The sequence below is a fragment of the Penaeus monodon genome, unplaced genomic scaffold (genome assembly GCF_015228065.2).
Source record: "Penaeus monodon isolate SGIC_2016 unplaced genomic scaffold, NSTDA_Pmon_1 PmonScaffold_88, whole genome shotgun sequence".
Taxonomy (NCBI): Eukaryota; Metazoa; Arthropoda; class Malacostraca; order Decapoda; family Penaeidae; genus Penaeus; species Penaeus monodon.
This window is the reverse complement of record NW_023664103.1, coordinates 183481-190980: the sequence shown is the minus strand read 5'-3', so window position 1 is coordinate 190980 and position 7500 is coordinate 183481. Positions and strand designations below refer to the sequence as shown.

At 40.5% G+C, this 7500-nt stretch overlaps 1 protein-coding gene across 1 annotated transcript in view; it reads right to left on the bottom strand.

The window, feature by feature from the left end:
* The window catches only part of LOC119571943 (phosphatidylinositol 5-phosphate 4-kinase type-2 alpha-like), a gene marked incomplete at its 3' end in the record, with an annotated part of 50376 nt that overhangs the window by 36291 nt on the left and 6585 nt on the right, over nucleotides 1-7500 (bottom strand).

Here is a 7500-nt window from a genome sequence, read left to right as displayed (position 1 = left end):
AAGAGAGGAGAGAGAGAAAGGAGAGAGAGAAAGAGAGGAAGAGAGAGAAAAAAGGGAAGGAGAGAAAGAGGGGAGAGAGAGAGAACGAGAAAGAGAAAGAAAGAGAAAGAGAGAACGAGAAAGAGAGAGAGTGAGAGAGAGAGAGAAAAAAATGTGCAAAGTGAGACATACAAACAGCCAAATTAAATTAACTAAAAACCACTAGTGCAACAGCTATAACAACAGTGCCAACAATAGTGCCACCTACAGTGCCTACGCGAATGACATCAGGCAATGAACGTCGATCAGGCCTGCGAGACTGAACAAGCGAGCAGGCCGAACGAGGAACGTCACAGAACCTCATACATAAGGCTGACAGGCGGGAGTTAAGAATATTCTCTCTCTCTCTCTCTCTCTCTCTCTCTCTCTCGCTCTCTCGCTCTCATTTTTGTTCTCTCCATCCCTCTCTTCCCCCTTTTTTTGGGGGTTTCCCATCCCTTTTTGTCTTTTAAGGGGATCCTTCCCTTTCTCGCTCCTCTCATCTCTCCCTCTTTTCTCCTCTCCTTCTCTTTCGCTTTTGTCTCTCCTCTCTTTTGCTCCCCCTCTTCTCTTTTTTTCTCTCTCTCTCCCTCTTTTCTCTCTCTTCTTCCCCTCTCCTTCTCTCTCTCTCTCTCTCTCTCTCTCTATCTCCTCTCCTCTCCCCTCCTTCTCTCTCTCTCCCTCTCTCTCCCCCCCACCTCTCCCCGGACGGGATCTCCCCCTCCTCTCCCCCCCCTCGGCCTCTGACGACCACTGCCTCCACTCGGTTGCCGTGACAACAACCGCGACAACAACAACGGGCAACGACAACAATGGATATCTGGTGACGTGTATCTACAAGACAAAGACAGAGAGAGATAGGGAGGGAGAGGGAGGGAGGGAGGGAGGGAGAGAGAGGGAGGGAGGGGGGGAGATAGGGGGAAGGAGGGAGGGAGGGAGGGAGGGAGAAGGGGGGAGAGAGAGAGAGAGAGAGAGAGAGGAGAGAGAGAGAGAGAGAGAGGAAGAGAGAAAGGAAAGAGAGAAAAGAGAAGGAAAGGGGAAAGAGAGAGAGAGAAAGAGAAAGAGAGAGAGAGAGAGGAGAGAGGAGAGAGGGGAGGGGAGAGAGGAGAGAGGAGAGAGAGATGAGAGAAGGAGAGTGGGAAAAAAAAAAAAATAAATAAATAAATAAAAAAAATAATAATAATAATAATACATTATGGAAACATTATTTTTCCGAGTTAATAATCATTTACTTTAATCAGTTTTTAATGGTCACTTATTATTATGCCTCCTCATTAGATAAATCAAAATTATTATACATTAAAATTAATATTATTTTTTATTTTAACTATTTTATCATTATTTTTACTTTTTATTATTTATCATCATACTATTATGATTATTTAAAATTAATTATTATTTTTATTATTTTATCATTATTACCATTTTTATTAATATTTATATTATCAAAATTTCTCTATTTATAATTATTTTACATTTATTTTATTATTTTTTCAAAAAAAATTACTCTTTTTTAAATCTCTCTCCCATTTTTCTTTTTTTCTCTTTTTTCTTTCTTTTTCACTTTTTAATGTTTCCTCTCTCTCTTCTTTCCCCCCTTTTTTTCCTTTCTCTCTTCTCTCTTTCCCTCCCCTTTTTTCTTTCTCTTCTCTCTCTCTCTCTCTCTCTCTCTCTCTCTCTCTCTCTCTCTCTCTCTCTCTTTTCTTTCCCTCCTTTTTTTCTCTTTCTCTTTCTCTCCTCTCTTTCCCCTCCTTTTCCTCTCCTCTCTTCACTTCTCTTCTTTCCTTGCTCTCTTTCTCCTCTCTCCCTCTCTGAACACCCTACTACATAATAAAAATGTAATGATTATAAATGTAACAATAATAATAAAAAAAAAAAATAATAATGAAATATCATATAATAAAAATAACAGTAATATAAAAATAATTATAGTAATAAAAATAATAATAACATAAAACTAATAACATAAATTTAAAATAACGATATAAAAAAATGCCCTATGAGAAAAAATAATTTAAAAAGGGAACCCTGCGTATAGCCTTCATCGTTACAAAAAGGGATTTGGCTCGTACAAAAACCCGCGGTATTAGAAGCTATCCGAAGAAGGTTTTTGGAAACCCCCGTGTATAGCCTTATCGATTACGAAAAGGCTTTGACTTCGTAAAATACCAGCGGTCTAGAAGCTATCCGAAGGACAGGTTTATAGGAAACCCCTGCATATAGCCTTCATTATTACAAAAGCATTTGGGTTCGTATAAATACCAGCGGATTAGAAAACATCTGAAGAAAGGTTTAAGGGAAACCCTGTGTAAAGCCCTTTATCAATTTCGAAAAGGCATTTGGCGTCAACAAAAACCAGCGGTATTAGAAGCTATCCAGACAGGTTTTTGGAAAAACCCCGCATATAGCCTTTACGATTACAAAAAACATTTTACCCGTACAATACCACGGTGTTAGATACCATCCGAAAGACAGGTTTATAGGAAACCCCCCGCAAAAGCCTTTTCATTACAAAAAGGCATTTGGCTCCCACAAAAACCAGCGGATTAGAAGCTATCCCAAGACAAGTTATGGAAACCCTGCAATAGCCTTCATCGATTTCAAGAACATTTTGGGGTATACAAAAACTGTGGTACTAGAACTACCGAAGCAGGTTTATAGGAAAACCCCTGATATAGCCCTTCACGCTTCGAAAAGGCATTTGACTCCGTACAAAAACCAGCGGTACTAGAAGCATCTGAAAAAGGTTTTTTAGGACACCCCTGTGTATAGCTCATCGTTACAAGAAGGGTTTGGCGTCATACAAATACCACGGTATAGAAGCTTCCGAAAACAGGGTTTTTAGGAAACCCTGATATAGCCTTCATTGATTACGAAAAAATTTGGCTTGTACAAATACCCCCGGTATAGAAGCTATCCGAAGACAAGTTTATAGGAAAAACCCCGTGATAGCCTTCATGATTCAAGAAGGGATTTGGCGTATACAAATACTAGCGGACTAGAAGCTATCCCAAGACAGGTTTTTAGGAAACCCCCGCATAAGCCCCCCGCTTCGAAAAGCATTTGACTCCGTACAAAAACCCGCGGTACTAGAAGCATCTGAAACAGGTTTTTTAAAGGGCACCCCTGGTAAGCCTTCACGATTACAAGAAGGGTTTTTGGGGTCATCAAAAACCACAGTATAGAAACTATTGAGGCAGGTTTATAGGAAAACCCGCATAAGCCTTCACGATTACAAGAAGGCATTTGGCGTCATCAAAACCCCGGTATTAGAAACCTCCGAAGACGGTTTATAGGGGAAACCCCTGATATAGCTTCATGATTACGAAAAGGATTTGGCTTCGTAAAATACCCGCAGTATTGAAGCTATTGAAGCAGGTTTTTAGGAAAAACCGTGTATAGCCCTTTATCAATTTACGAAAGGCATTTGGCGTATACAAATCCAGCGGTATAGAAGCTATCGAAAACAGGTTTTTAGGAAACCCCTGCAATAGCCTTCATCGATTACAAAAAAAGGGTTTGATCCGCAAATACCAGCGGTATTAGATACCATCCGAAGACAGGTTTATAGGACAAACCCTGTGTATACCTTTTGATTTTCAAGAAAGGGATTTGGGGTCAACAAAAAAACTAGCGTATTTTGATACCACCGAAGACAGGTTTATAGGGAAACCCCTGTGATAGCCTTCATCGATTACAAGAAGGAAAATTTGGTCATACAATACCAGCGGTATTAAAGTTCCAAGACAGGTTTATAGGAAACCCCTGGTATACCTTTATCGATTACAAAAGGATTTTTACTTCGACTACCAGCTTTTCTAGAAGCTTCCCAAGACAGGTTATAGGAAACCCCCGCTATGCCTTTATTGTTACGAAAAGGGATTTGGTTTGATAAATACCAGGGTATTAGAAACTTCTAAAACAGGGGTTTTAGGAAACCCTGTGTATAGCCTCATCAATTCAAAAGGCATTTGGGGTTTATACAAAAACCCGGGGTTTTAGAAACTATCCGAAGACAGGTTTTTAGGAAAACCCCCGCATAAGCCTTTATCGATTACAAAAAAAAATTTTTTACTCCGTACAAATACCAGCGGTGTTAGTACCACCCAAGACAGGGTTTTTTAGGACACCCCCGTGTATACTTTTTATATTACAAAAAGGATTTGGCTCCGTACAAAAAAAAAAACCCGCGGATTAGAAGCTATCCCAAGACAAGTTTATAGGAAACCCCCGCATATGGCCTTCATCGATTTACAAAAAGGCATTTGACTTGTACAAAACCAGCGGGGAGTTTGAGGCAATCCGAAGAAAGTTTTTTTAGGACACCCCTGGTATACCTTCATCGATTACAAGAAGGCATTTGGCGTCATACAAAAACTATGGTACTGAATATCCCAAGACAGGTTTTTAGGAAACCCCTGCATATAGCCTCTCGCTTACGAAAAAAGGATTTGACTCCCTACAAATACAGCGGGTAATAGAAGCTATCTGAGACAGGGTTTTTAGGACACCCCTGTGTTAGCCTTCATCGGGAAAAAGAAGGGATTGGCGTCATACAAATACCCCGCCGGGACTAGAAGCTATCCGAAGACAGGTTTATAGGAAACCCCCATATGCCCTTCATTTATTACGAAAAGGCATTTGGTTGTACAAATACCAGCGGTCTAGAAAAACTATCCCAAGACAAAATTTATAGGAAAACCCCTTTGGGATAGCCTTCATCGATTACAAGAAGGCATTTTGGGGTCATACAAAAAAAATAGCGGTACTAGAAGCTATCCGAAACAGGTTTATAGGAAACCCCCTGCATATAGCCTTCATCGCTTACGAAAAATTTTTATCGTCAAATACCACGGTTTCAAAGCTTTGAAGACAGGGTTTTTAGGACCCCCGTGATGCCTTAGATTACAAGAAGGGATTTGGCTTCATACAAATACCGCGGTACTAGAAGCTTCCGAAAACAGGTTATAGGAAACCCCCTGCATTAAACCCCCATCGATTACAAAAAAAGGGGGATTTGGCGTCATACAAAACCCGAGTATAGAAGCACTGAGGACAGGTTTATAGGAAAAACCCCTGCATATAGCCTTATTGATTACAAAAGGCTTTTACTCCGTACAAATCCAGCGGTACTAGAAGACTGAAGAAGGTTTTTAGGACACCCCTTGTTTTCCCTTTATCGATTACAAGAAGGCTTTGGCGTCATAAAATACCAGCGGTATTGAAACCTCCGAAGACAGTTTATAGGAAACCCCTGCATATAGCCTTCATTGATTACGAAAAGGCATTTGGCTTCGTATAAATACCAGCGGTATTAGAAGTATCCGAAGCAGGTTTATAGGAAACCCCCCGCAATAGCCTTTATCGATTCAAAAAGGCTTTGACTCCTACAAAACCAGCGGTATTAGATACCACCCAAGACAGGTTTATAGGACCCCCTGTGTTACCTTCATCTTACAAGAAGGCATTTTTGGGTCATACAAATCCAGCGGTATTTGATACCTCCAAAGACGGTTTTAGGCACCCCTTGTATAGCCTTCACGATTACAAGAAAGGGATTTGGCGTCATACAAATACCAGCGGTTTAAAGCTTTCCGAGACAGGTTTATAGGAAAACCCCCGCATATAAACCTTTAGGGTTTCGAAAAGGCATTTTGGGTTACAAAATTTTGCGGTATTAGAAGCCATTCGAAGACAGGTCGTAGAAGACGTACATTTAAAATATTGGAAGATATATACAAAGAGAGGACGGCAACCATCGAGTTCCACACGGAAACCGATAAAATACCAATTAAAAATAGGTATTAAGGCGATACCATCTCACCACAACTGGATACGCTGGATACAATACCAAATAAAAATAGGTATTAGAAAAGGGGGATACCCTCCGCTTAAGTATCTTGGGGAAATATTTTAAGACGCTAGTACAATACCCAATTAAAATAGGTGTTGCAGGGCGATACCATCCGCTTACGCTACTCTTGGGGAAATATTTAAGACGTAGATACAATACCAATTAAAAAAAGGATTAGACGGGCGATACCATCCCTTAGGCTACTCTTGGGGAAATATTCAAGACGCTAGATACAATACCAATTAAAAATAGGTATTAGACAGGGCGATACCATCCGCTTAGAGCTACTCTTGGGGAAATATTCAAGACGCTAGATACAATACCAATTAAAAATAGGTATTAGAAAGGGTGATACCATCTCACCAAAACTGCTTACAGCTTGTCTTGAGGAAAAATATTCAAGACGCTAGAATGGAACGGAAATGGTATAAAAATAGGAGACGAATACGTAAACATTCAAAGATTTGCAGATAATGTTCTTTTCAGAAAACGAATACTTAATCTAAGATTTACAGACATTATTGTTTGCTTCGGTGAATCCGCAAATGAAATGCAGCAACTAATAAACAATCTGAATAGAGAAAGTCTAAAAATCGGACTTAGGTTGAACGAGAGAAAGACCACATTCAACCCTAGAATTCATTTCCAACAGACACGCATACAAGACGAAGCTATAGAGATAGTGAACAAGTATATATACACCTAGGGCAACTCGTACAGACAAACACCTCTAGCCAAGAGGAAATTAAGCGATGCGTCAGTCTAGGCTGGAGCGCCTTTGGCAGACACAGTAGCATACTAAGAGGCTCCTTGCCGTTATGTCTAAAGAGAAAAATCTTCAACCAATACGTCCTCCCCCAGCTATGACCTACGGATCAGACTACGACCAATTTACTAAGAAAACCAATAAATGCTCAGAGAGGGACAGACCGAGAGACCGATGCTGGGAATTAGCCTAAGAGATCGGATGAGGGCGACGTGGATCGGGGAACAGACGAAAGTGGATGATATACTTGGGAAAGAAAACAAAAGAAAAAATGACAATGGGCAGGTCATATAGAAAGAAAGAAAGAAAGTGAAAGAGAAATAGAGAGAAGAGAGAAAGAGAGAGAAAGAGAGAGAAAGAGAGAGAAAAGAGAGAGAGCAGAGAGAAAGAGAGAGAGCAAGAGAAAGAGAGAAAGCAACGAGGAGAGAGAGAGAGAGAGAGAAGGAGAGAGAGAAGGGAGGAGAAAGAGAGAAAGAGAGAGTGAGAGAGAGAGAAGAGAGGAGAGAGAGAGAGGAAAGAGAGAAGAGAGAGGAGAGAGAGAGAGAGAGAGAGGAGAGAGAGAAGAGAGAGAGAAAGAGAAGAGGAGAGAGAGAGAGAAGAGACGAGAGAGAGAGAGAGAGAGAGAGAGAGAGAGAGAGAGAGAGAGAGAGAGAGAGAAGAGAGGAAGATGATGATAAGTAACGAGAGACTAAGATATAAGAGGCAGAGGAGAAGTGACAGAATGGGTGAAAATACGAAATTGAGAAGATGAGAAAGGAAAGAAAGAGAAAAAAGAATGCATACAAGTTGAAAAGATGGAGTCATGAGAGATGATGATGATGAGAGAGAGATGCAATGAGCCAGAGACTAAGATGAGATGATA